Below are 11,974 nucleotides of genomic sequence, written 5' to 3'. Positions count from 1 at the left end.
CCTCTGGGGGGAATCATTCCAGCGTGAAAGTACATGTCAGGAAGTCCTGGGGCAGGAGCATGTCTGTCCAAGGAATCACAAGCTAGTATGGCTGGAGGGGGGAACAGAGTGAATAATAGAGCATAAGGATGGGGAGGAGGTGTAGCACCTTGTGGGCCATTGAAGTAATTTTGGCTTTCACTCTTAGTGAGGCCGGAAGTCTAGAGAGCAGAGGGGTTCATCTGATATGACTTATCTTTCATAGTTTTATAAGTATCATTCTGGCTGCTATTGAAATGGGTAAAAACAAAGAGAAAACAGTCATTTGCTCAGAACAGTTATCACTATGGCAAAAATCCAGGAGAGAGGGACTTCCCTGGAGGTCCAGTGGTTAGGACTCTGCACTTCCCCTGCAGCGGGGTTGGGTTCAATCTCTGGTCGGGAAACTAAGAACCCTTATGCAGCACGGCCAAAAAAAAATCCAGGAAAGAGATGATGGTGACATGGATCAGGGTGGCTGCAGTAGAATTCAGGGGAAGTGCTCAGATTTGGATATAGTAGTTTGAAGGCAGAGCCAACAGATTGTGCGATCAGATGTGAGTTGTGAGAAAAGTCAAAGATGACGCCAGGTAAATGGAAACATGGAGTTGCCATTTATTGAGATAGGGAACATTGTGGATGACCAGGACATAGTAAGTTGTTTTTTTGGTTTTTTGGTTTTTTGTCTGTTTTTGTTTTTGGTCATGCATCGCCACTTGTGGGATCTTAGCCCCCCAACCAGGGATCAAACCCAGGCCCACAGAAGTGAAAGCATGGAGTCCTAACCACTGGACTGCCAGGGAGTTCCCTGGACATAATAAGTTTGAGATGCCTCTAAGTCATCAAGTGGAGATACCAATGGACAATTAGATATGTGTCTGGAGTTCAGGGCAGAGGTCTGGGCTGAAGATACAAATTTGTGAGTCTAAAGAGTTAATATCTATACTGTACAAAGAACTCCTACAAGTTGATAGGAAAAAAAGATGAGATAAATATGCCAAGGATGCTAACTGGTAATTTTATAGGAAAAGAAGTACAAATAGCCAATAAACAAGAAACTTCATTGCTAGTCAGGGAAATGCAATTTCCTGAGAAAATAAGAACGTTTTCGCCCCTCAGATGTGCAAAAAAATCAAAGATTTATATCTGTTGGTGGTAAGGGTGTGAGGAAATTACACTCACAGATTGTATCTATGAACTACATATGTAGTGTGAACTCTACATCCTTCTTGGTAAGTATTCTGCCAATATCAAAACTTTAAATGTAGTGAGCTGGGATTTCCCTGGTGGCGCAGTGGTTAAGAATCCGCCTGCCAATGCAGGGGAGACGGGTTCGATCCCTGGTCTGGGAAGATCCCACATGCCATGGAGCAACTAAGCCCGTGAGCCACAGCTACTGAAGCCCACACTCCTAGAGCCCGTGCTCCACAGCAAGAGAAGCCAGCACAGTGAGAAGCCCCTGCACCACAACAAAGAGTAGGCCCCGCTCACCATAACTAGAGAAAGCCTGCGCGCAGCAATGAAGACCCAACGCAGGCAAAAAATAATAAATAAATAAATAAATGTAGTGAGCTTTTAACATAGTAATCCTGCTTTGGAAATCTAGCCTACAGAAAACTCATCAATAAGGATATTGGTATAAATTTATTTATTGTAGCATTGTTTGTAGTAGCAAGCAGTGGAAGCAACCTGAATGTCCATAAATAAGGAAATATTGACTTATGATGGAATATTATGTTGCTATTAAAAATAGGTCAGGGGACTTCCCTGGCGGTCCAGTGGTTAAGACTCTGCACTTCCACTGCAGGGGGCACAGGTTCCATCCCTGGTCAGGGAACTAAGATCCCACATGCCCCGAGGCCAAAAAAAAAAAAACAAAAAAAAACCTCTAAAAATAAAAATAGGTCAGAATCTATTGACATGGAAGGATGACCATAATTTAAGAGGGAAAAAATGTAATTATATAACATTACATCTTTCTAAGCTGTAGGTGAAAAAACCCTTGATATAATATGCATACATTTTTTCAGCAAAGAAAAATAATATCGGTTACCTCAATGGGATGAGATGGGGGTTAATTTTTTTATGCTTTTCTGTATCTTTAGACTTTCAACAATGAGCATCTAATTCTTTTATAATTTAAAAAAGTACACTATAAGGAGGAAAAGAGGGGCACCATTTTGATACCACTCTGATATATTCACAAATCCAAACTGCTGGTGCTATTCTCAGAGCAGGGTATCAGCAGACCTCTGGACACCCAGGGCACATAGTCTTTTCTTAAAAGGATTCGTGGTGGCAGTTCCATGTTTGTTCCAAAAAATCCTGGGTTTAGAGTCAGAACACTGCAATAGAAATATAATGTGAAACCCATATGTGCTTTTAATTTTTCTGGTATCCACTTTAAAAAATAAAAAGAAACAGGTAAAATTAACTTTAACAATATATCTTATTTAACCCAATATTTCTAAAAAAATATTCTTTCTTCATGTTATCAATATAAAAATTCTTTTTTTTTTTTTTTTTTTTTTTTTTAAATATGGAACGCTTCACGAATTTGCGTGTCATCCTTGCGCAGGGGCCATGCTAATCTACTCTGTATCGTTCCAATTTTAGTATATGTGCTGCCGAAGCGAGCACAATATAAAAATTCTTGATAAGATATTTTACATTCTTTTCCTTCAACTAAGTCTTTGAAATACATTGTGTATTGTACACTTACAGCACATCTCAATTTGGACGGGCCACATTTCAAGTGTTCAGTATGTAGCCACATGTGGCCAGTGGCTGCCATCTTGGCTAGTGCAGGTTTAGCCGTCTTCTTGAAATGGCCTTTAGATCCTGAAGAGACATCCTTTGGAAAAGCAAAACTTCAACGTTGGGGATACATGTGATTTTTTTAAATAGCCCTATATTTTTCAGAGCCAAGTGTGAGGAATGAGGATTAGCAGGAAGATCAAGCTCAGAAATATCCATCAACAAATAGTGTCAGAGCTGCCGAGGATTCTTCAGGATGAGCCAGGCCAGGCCAGGCTGACCCAAACCCTTTAAAGATCAGAGACTCAGTATCCGTTAAGGCTGCATTAAAAATACTTTGTTGTTTATAAATAAAATAATAAATAGATAAAACAAATTAGGTTCTAATTATAAACACATTTTTTTTTTAATTAATCAATTTATTTATTTTTGGCTGCGTTGGGTATCCGTTGCTCTGCGCGGGCTTTTCTCTAGTTGCAGCGAGCGGGGGCTACTCTTCGTTGCGGTGTGCAGACTTCTCATTGCAGTGGCTTCTCATGTTGCGGAGCACGGGCTCTAGGCACGCGGGCTTCAGTAGTTGTGGCTCGCAGGCTCTAGAGCACAGGCTCAGTAGTTGTGGCGCACGGGCTTAGTTGCTCCGCGGCATGTGGGATCTTCCCAGACCAGAGCTCGAACCCGTGTCCCCTGCATTGACAGGCAGATTCTTAACCACTGCGCCACCAGGGAAGCCCCTAAACACATTTTTCACCTACAAGGACATCTCAGTTAATTATATGAACAAACCAAAAATTTCTTGGTTTAGTTGGTGACTGTAGTAGGCCAAAGATATCAGTTCCTAATCCCTAGAACCTGTAAGTATTACCATATTTGGAAAAAGGGTCTTTGCAGATGTGATGAATTTAAGGATCTTGAGATGGGGAGAGTATCCTCGATTACTTGATTAGGCCCTAAATGCAAGTACCTGTATCCTCATAAGAGGGAGACAGAGGGAGACTTGGCACAAATACACAGAAGGAGAAGGTGATGGGAAGACAGAGCGGGGAGAGTTTTAAAGATGCTGGCCTTGAAAGTTGGAGCGATTGGCCGCAAGCCAAGGAATGCCAGCAGTCATCAGAAGCTGGAAGAGGCAAGGAATGGCAAGGATTTTTCCCTAGAGCCTCCAGAGAAACTGTGGCCCTGCTGACACCTTTGATTTCAGCTCAGTAGTACTAATTTTCGACTTCTAGCTTCCAGAACTGTAAGAGAATAATGATCTCTTTTAAGCCACCCAGTTTTTGGTAATTTGTTACAGCAGCTACGGGAAACGAATAGAGTTGTAAATTGTTTTTTTAACAACACAAATGAAGATATTTTCACAGCATGGACTCATATTATCTTGTTCCAAACTTTTCCCCTTTCGACCCCCTTCCTTCCTGCTCTCCACCTTGTCCTATGTAAGGGTGTGAAAAGCGGAGGCTTGGGGCTGTGGTAGCAGTCAGCCTGCAACCAAAATGGGAGGGGGGTGCTAAGAGAAACGTACTGGTCAGGGTGACACAGTGTCCTGACACCACTGAGCCACTGGACTGGCTCTGAATCCTCAAACCTCTAGACTGCTTATCTTATGAGATAATTAAATGTCTTAATTGCTTTGACCCCTATTAGGACTCTTGCTACTTGCAGCAGAATTCATCCTAGCATAGAATTCAACAGACAGTATCAAAACTGCAAGTAAGGAAAAGCAATACATTTCCCTGGTGAATAGCGATAAATTGATTTGCTGATCATCAGGGAAATGCAAATCAAATCACCTTGATTTATCACCTCACACCTGTCAGAATGGATATTGTCAGAAAGAACACAGGGAATTCCCTGGAGGTCCAGACGGGTGGTGGGAATGTAAATTGGTGCAGCCACTGCAAAGAACAGTAGGGAGGTTTCTCAAAAAATTAAAAATAGAACTACCTCATGACCTAGCAATTCCACTCCTGGGTATACATTGGAAAAAAACAAAAACACTACTTGGAAAAGATACACGCACCCCAATGTTCACAGCAGCATTATTTACTATTGCCAAGATATGGAAGCAACCTACGTGTCCCTCAACAGATGAATGGATAAAGAAGATATGATATATAGGTACAATGGGATACTACTCAGCCATAAAAAAGAACAAAATTCTGCCATTTGCAGCAACATGGGTGGACTTGAAGGGCATTATACTAAGAAATAAGTCAGAGAAAGAGGAATACTGTATACTATCACTTATATGTGGAATCTAAAAAATACAACAAACTAGTGAATATAAGAAAAAAGAAGCAGACTCACAGATACAGAGAACAAGCTAGTGGTTACCAGTGGGGAGGGGGGAGGGGCAGTACAGGGCTGGGGAAGTGGGAGGTACAAACTATTGGGCGTAAGACAGGCTACAAGGATGTAGTGTATAACACAGGGAGTATAGCCAATATTTTGTAATAACTTTAAATGGAGTTGAGAACTAAATTATTGCCTGCCATATCAGTAAACAAAGGATTTCACAGCCATCAGCCATCACATTACCCCCGTTTCAGTGAGCCCAGACACTTGCATCTTCCCATACATAGAAAAGTGGTAAATTCCTTAACTTGAGATATCTGGTTTTCTTTTATTATCAAGTAATCTTTTGAGGTTCTGACTACATTGGTTCTGTTGCAAAAACTCCTATGTATCCTGGCTCTTCCCCCTTTCTCTTTGGAGCAGTCTCTCAGAGTTATTTGAGATGCTATCTCATGGGCTTGAAGTCCTAAGAATGTCTGCCGAATAAAATAGAACTCTCAGGAATTCCTGGCGATCCAGTGGTTAAGACTCCATGCTTTCATTGCTGAGGGCGTGGTTTTGATCCCTGGTAGGGGAACTAAGATCCCACAAGCCTCGTGGTGCGGCCAAAAAAAGGAAAAACGTAACTCTCAACTTTCAAATTGCGCGTTTTTATTTTATTTTTTCAGTCAACAGAGTATAACCTTTAAAAACTGTATAAAAATAAATTTTAAAAATTATTTATATTAAAAAAAAGACCTGGGGCTTCCCTGGTGGCGCAGTGGTTGAGAATCTGCCTGCCGATGCAGGGGACACGGGTTCGAGCCCTGGTCTGGGAGGATCCCACATGACACGGAGCAACTGGGACCGTGAGCCACAACTACTGAGCCTGCGCGTCTGGAGCCTGTGCTCCGCAACAAGAGAGGCCGCGATAGTGAGAGGCCCACGTACCGCGATGAAGAGCGGCCCCCACTCGCCGCAACTAGAGAAAGCCCTCGCACAGAAACGAAGACCCAACACAGCCAAAAATAAATAAATAAATAACTAAATTTATTATTTAAAAAAAAAAAAAAAGACCAGGGGGACTTCCCTCGTGGCGCAGGGTTAAGAATCAGCCTGCCAATGCAGGCGACACGGGTTCGAGCCCTGGTCCGGGAAGATCCCACATGCCGTGGAGCAACTAAGCCTGTGCACCACAGCTACTGAGCCCACATGCCACAACTACTGAGCCAGCACACCAAGAGCCCATGCTCCTCAACAAGAGAAGCCACCGCGACGAGAAGCCCGTGCACCTCAACGAAGAGTAGCCCCCGCTCACCGCAACTAGAGAGAGTTCACGTGCAGCAACGAAGACCCAATGCAGCCAAAAATAAATAAATAAATAAATAAATTTTTAAAAAAGCAATACAGTCATGTTGTCTAAAAATATGGAGGTAAATTCTAGGAGAAATGGCCAAAGGAGTTGAAATCTGTTACCTCTAGAAAGTGGATTTGGGAAGAGATGGGACAGAAATTGCTCTTTTTCATTATAAGCATAGTAGTACTATTTGACTTTTTAAGTTGTGTACCTATGTTACTTAGATAAAAATCAAAATTTAGGACTTCCCTGGTGACGCAGAGGTTAAGAATCCTCCTGCCAGTGCAGGGGCCATGGGTTCAAGCCTTGGTCTGGGAAGATCCCACATGCCACGGAGCAACTGAGCCCATGCGTCACAGCTACTTAGCCTGTGCTGTAGAGCCCGCGAGCCACAGCTACTGAGCCCACGTGCCACAACTACTGAAGCCCACACCCCTAGAGCCCGTGCTCCACAACAAGAGAAGCCACCGCAATGAGAAGCCCCAGCACCGCAACGAAGAGTAGCCCCCGCTCGCCCCAACTAGAGAAAGCCCGCGTGCAGCAACGAAGACCCAACACAACCAAAAATAAATACATAAATTAATTAATTTAAAAAAATAAAATAAATAAAAATTTATTAATTTTCAAAGTATTTTTTTTGCGTTGGGTCTTAGCTGCTGTGCGCGGGCTTTCTCTAGTTGCGGCGAGCAGGGGCTACTCTTTGTTGCGGTGCTGGGGCTTCTCACTGCGGTGGCTTCTCTTGTTGTGGAGCACGGGCTCTAGGTGCGGGCTTCAGTAGCTGTGGCACATGGGCTCAGTAGTTGTGGCACGTGGGCTCTAGAGCGCAGGCTAAGTAGTTGTGGCACACAGGCTTAGTTGCTCTGTGGCATGTGGGATCTTCCCGGACCAGGGCTCGAACCCGTGTCCCCTGCATTGGCAGGCGGATTCTTAACCACTGCACCACCAGGGAAGCCCTCTACTGCTTTTTTAATGTAAATGGTTTTTTAATATTGAGATATAGGGAATTCTCTGGCGGTCCAGTGGTTAGGGCTCCACGCTTTCACAGCTGAGGGCCAGGGTTCAATCCCTGCTCAGTGAACTAAGATCCCACAAGTCATGCAGCGCAGCCAAAAAAAAAGAGATATAATTCATACAACATAAAAGTCACCCCTTGAGTGTATAACTCAGTGGTTTTAGTATATTCACAGGGTGGTGCAACCATCACCACACTATCTAATTCCAGAACATTTTAATTAATCACCCCCAAAAAGAAACCCTATACTTATTAGCTGTCACTCCCCATTCTCCCCTTCACCCATGCCCTGGTGACCACTAATTTTTCTGGCTCTGGATTTGCCTATTCAAGACATTTTATATAAATGGAACAATACAAAAATATATGGCTCACATGTCTGGCTTCTTTCACTTAGCTTAATGTTTTCAAGATTTATCCATATCGCACCTTGTTTTGTTAATCTAAAATAATTACAAAATACAGCACTTTCAAAAATTGACTTTAGGGTCACGATTTTTAGCTAAAATGTGTAATTTTTTTTAAAGTTTGTAAACAGTTGTAGAATAGTTTCAATGTATTTGTAAGGCTTAACAGGGGGACTTCCTTGGTGGTGCAATGGTTAAGAATCTGCCTGTAAATGCAGGGGACACAGGTTCGAGCCCTGGTCCGGGAAGATCCCACATGCCGCGGAGCAACTAAGCCCGCAAGCCACAACTACTGAAGCCCGTGTACCTAGAGCCCATGCTCAGCAACAAGAGAGAAGCCACTGCAATGGGAAGCCTGCACACTGCAGCGAAGGGTAGCTCCCGCTTGCCACAACTAGAGAAAGCCTGAGTGCAGCAATGAAGACCCAAAGCAGCCAAAAATCAATACGTAAATAAATTTATTTTTTTAAAAAAGGATAGGGACCCACATAATAGAATATCTTTAAAAAAAAAAAGACTTAGGAAGTATGTTGAGAAGTTTACATTTAGGCTAGGAATCTGTGGTATTTAAGAAAATTAAACATATTAAATATACAAATACAATTCTTTAAAGTTTGAAAGAATTTAAGTTGCAGATGGGTATGATTATTTAAAGGAGTCCAGTGTAGCCAACCAGAGTTTATCAAAGAAAAGGTAAAGATAATAACTCTTATTTTACTAGATTTATAGATAGAACAATAAACGTTGTAAAGTTAAAGCCTTAAGGAAAGCTAGGCTTTAAGTATGTTACTTTAATACAATTGAATAGTAACTGTATTAGTTTCCTGTGGCTGCTGTGACAGATCACCAAAAAACTGGGTGGCTTAAAACAACAGAAAGTTATTCTCTCACAGTTCTGGAGGCTAGAAGTCCAAATTAGTAGCACTGGGCGAAATCAATGTGTCAGCAGGGCCTTGTGCCCTCCAGAGACTCTAAGAGAGAAACCGTCCCTACCAGCTAGCTTCTGGTGGCTGCTGGCATCCCTAGGCTTGTGGCCGCGTCACTCTAGTCTCCAAGGTCAATACCATTAAACTTCTTTCCGGACTTCCCTGGCGGTCCAGTGGTTAAGACTCCTTGCTTCCACTGCAGGGGACATGGGTTCGATCCCTGGTCAGGGAATTAAGATCCCGCATGCCCCGTGGTGCCAGGGGTTGGGGGGGACCTCCTGGGCCTTCTTCTTGTAAGAATACCTGTGCTTGCATTTAGGGCCCATCCAGGTAATCCAGGATAATCTCATCTCAAAATCGGTAACTCAATCATATCTGCCAAGACCCTTTTTCCAAGATAAGGTAATATTTACAGCTTCCAGAGATTAGGACCTGATAATTTGTGTGTGGTAGGGGAGGCATTATGAGCCTATCACAGTAACTTTAAAAAAAGAAGTAATCACAGTCTCTTCAGGTGCACCAATACCACTAACGTGCATCATAGACACGGTGACAGGATTCTCTCCTGCTGAAATTTTTAGCGGTATTATTAGGCAATTAGACCAAGGGAACCCACAGCACTTTCCTCTTGGCCTTAAAGCTCAGCCCTCTCTCTGTTATGGTGCTTCCATCACCAGGGTTTTTAGGTATAATCTCCTCTCTCTCTCTCTCTCTCTGGCTAAGATACCTCAAGTCCTTTTCGGAAGTAGGTGACATATATGTATTTAAATTAGAGGGGAAGATTTTGGGGGCTGGAGGATAGTCCTGACTCTACTCCTATAACACATAGCTCCAGTTTCTTTTTTTGTTTTGTTTTTTGGCCGTGCCCCGCAGCTTGGGGGATCTTAGTTCCCCAACCAGGGAATGAACTTGTGCCCCCTGAAGTGGAAGCTTGGAGTCTTAACCACTGGACCACCAGGGAAGTCCCTAACTAGTTTTTTTTTTTTTTTTTTGGCTGCGTTGGGTCTTCATTGCTGCCCACCGGCTTTCTCTGGTTGCGGCGAGCGGGGGCTACTCTTCGTTGCGGTGCGCGGGCTTCTCATTGCGGTGGCTTCTCTTGTTGCAGAACGTGGGCTGTAGGCGCACGGGCTTCAGTAGTTGTGGCACACGGGCTCAGTAGTTGTGGCGCATGGACTTAGTTGCTCCTCGGCATGTGGGATCTTCCCAGACCAGGGCTCGAACCTGTGTCCCCTGCATTGGCAGGTGGATTCTTAACCACTGCGTCACCAGGGAAGTCCCCCTAACCAGTTTTAAAACGTGAGACTAGTAGTTCTCAAACTTTAGTGTGCTTCAAAATCACCTACAAGGCTTTTTTTTTTTTAAATTTTGTATTGGAGTACACTTGATTTACAATGTTGCATTAGTTTCTGCTGTACAGCAAAGTGAATCAGTTATACATATACATATATCCACTCTTTTTTAGATTCTTTTCCCATATAGGTCAAGACAGAGCATTGAGTAGAGTTCCCTGTGCTATACAGTAGGTCCTTATTAGTTATCTATTTTATATATAGTAGCGTGTATATGTCAATCCCAACCTCCCAATTTATCCCTCCCCACCCCCCCAAAGGCTTTTAAAACAGATTCCTAGGCTTCACTCACCAAGTGTCTGATTCAGTTAAGTCTGGAGTGAAGCTCCAGAATTTGCATTTCAAACGTTTCCAGGTGTTGCTCAAGTCGCTGGTCGAGTGATGACAAGGGCCCCCACTTGAGAGCCACTGGTAGTGGAAAAGCAGAGAAGACAGAGGAGGAACAGAGAGAAGGGTTTTCAGAAGCCAGAATTTCACTTACCTTCGCATAACAGCCCCCACCTCTTCCAAGGATCCCACCTGTGGCCAGGAGTCCTTGAGCCGAGGCTCTGCCACGGCTCTGAAGAGTGACTCCAACTGGGCCCCTCTACCAGGATTCAGCTGGGGAGATCTCCCGCTTGGGAAAAAGGAGTAGCTCTACAAACCCACAATGTGGACCCCCAGGCAGAACTGAGAATGCAACGCCAGAAGGTGAAAACCCAGGGGGAAGAGGGCAGAAGAGATAGGAGGTCCCCAAGACGTGGATTATGAGGCTGGGCACTGGGAGCCACTGAGAAAGCAGCTGCGGCAGAGGAAAGATGCTAAATGGCAGCTGAGAGAACAGGGGGCAAAAGAAAGTATCTGGGTTCCCTGAGACACAGTGCAAAAATCCTTGGGGTTACACATGATTTTGAGCAATTTGTGGTGGAACAGTTTTTTTTCTTTTCTTTTTTTTTTTTTTTGGCCGAGCCGCACGGCTTGTGGGATCTTAGTTCCCCGACCAGGGATCGAACCCCTGCCCCCTGCAGTGGAAGCACCAAGTCTAAACCACCGGACCGCCAGGGAAGTCCCTGCAAACTTCTACTTATGGCAAATGACTCTTGCTTTTCATACGTTACACTGAGAACCAATATAGACTTAGAACCAGACCACCTGTGTCTGAATCTAGACTTGGCCAAGTAACTAGCTGTGTGATCTTGGGCAAGTTACATAATCACCCTGTGTTCCACTTTTCTCATCTGTAACATAGGATAATAACAGAACCTACTGGGAATTCCCTGGCAGTCCAGTAGTTAGGACTCGAGCTTTCACTGCCAACTAAGATCCCACGAGCCACGTGGCGTGACCAAGAAAAAAATAAATAACAGAACCTACCTTGTAGTATTGTCATGAGGATTCAATGAATTACTGCATGTGAAGTGTTCAGAATAGAGTCTGGCACTTAATCATCATTATACAGGTGTTAGCTAATATGATTAAATTTTCCTTTTTAAGTAAGTTTCAAAGTGAATTAATTTAAAGAATAGTATTTGGTAAATGATAGTACAGATGGTTGGTGGACATGGCAGAAGTTGAGAGATAACACGAAAATGCCTGAATTTGGCAAAGATTTCCCACCTGTGCTCCCTGAAGCCCCAGGGCTTTTGGGAAGCTTAGTCAGAGCTAAGCATCTTTGGCTGTAGTTCCACTTCTGCTTTACAGATAGGGTTTCAGGGTATTTGAACAGTGTTCTGTGATTTAAAACGAAGTTTGAAAACCACACGGCTAAGAGTTTAGAAGAGAGAAAAGTTAATGGGGATACTGATCCCTTAGGAGTAGAAAAAGAGTGGCAGGGGATGGTGAGCAGTTTAGCCATAAATGGGTTAAATCCAGCTAGAATTCCAGAATGAAGGTGAGAG

At 43.5% G+C, this 11,974-nt stretch overlaps 1 non-coding gene across 1 annotated transcript; it reads right to left on the bottom strand.

The window, feature by feature from the left end:
* Positions 1-2,551: 2,551 nt before the first annotated feature.
* Positions 2,552-2,658, bottom strand: LOC133100204 (U6 spliceosomal RNA). Its single transcript, XR_009702442.1, has one exon. It is a non-coding gene; the product is annotated as a U6 spliceosomal RNA (small nuclear RNA).
* Positions 2,659-11,974: the final 9,316 nt, after the last annotated feature.

Source organism: Eubalaena glacialis, chromosome 10 (assembly GCF_028564815.1).
Source record: "Eubalaena glacialis isolate mEubGla1 chromosome 10, mEubGla1.1.hap2.+ XY, whole genome shotgun sequence".
Lineage (NCBI taxonomy): Eukaryota > Metazoa > Chordata > Mammalia > Artiodactyla > Balaenidae > Eubalaena > Eubalaena glacialis.
The sequence above is the reverse complement of the archived record's forward strand: the minus strand, read 5'-3'. Positions and strand labels throughout refer to the sequence as shown.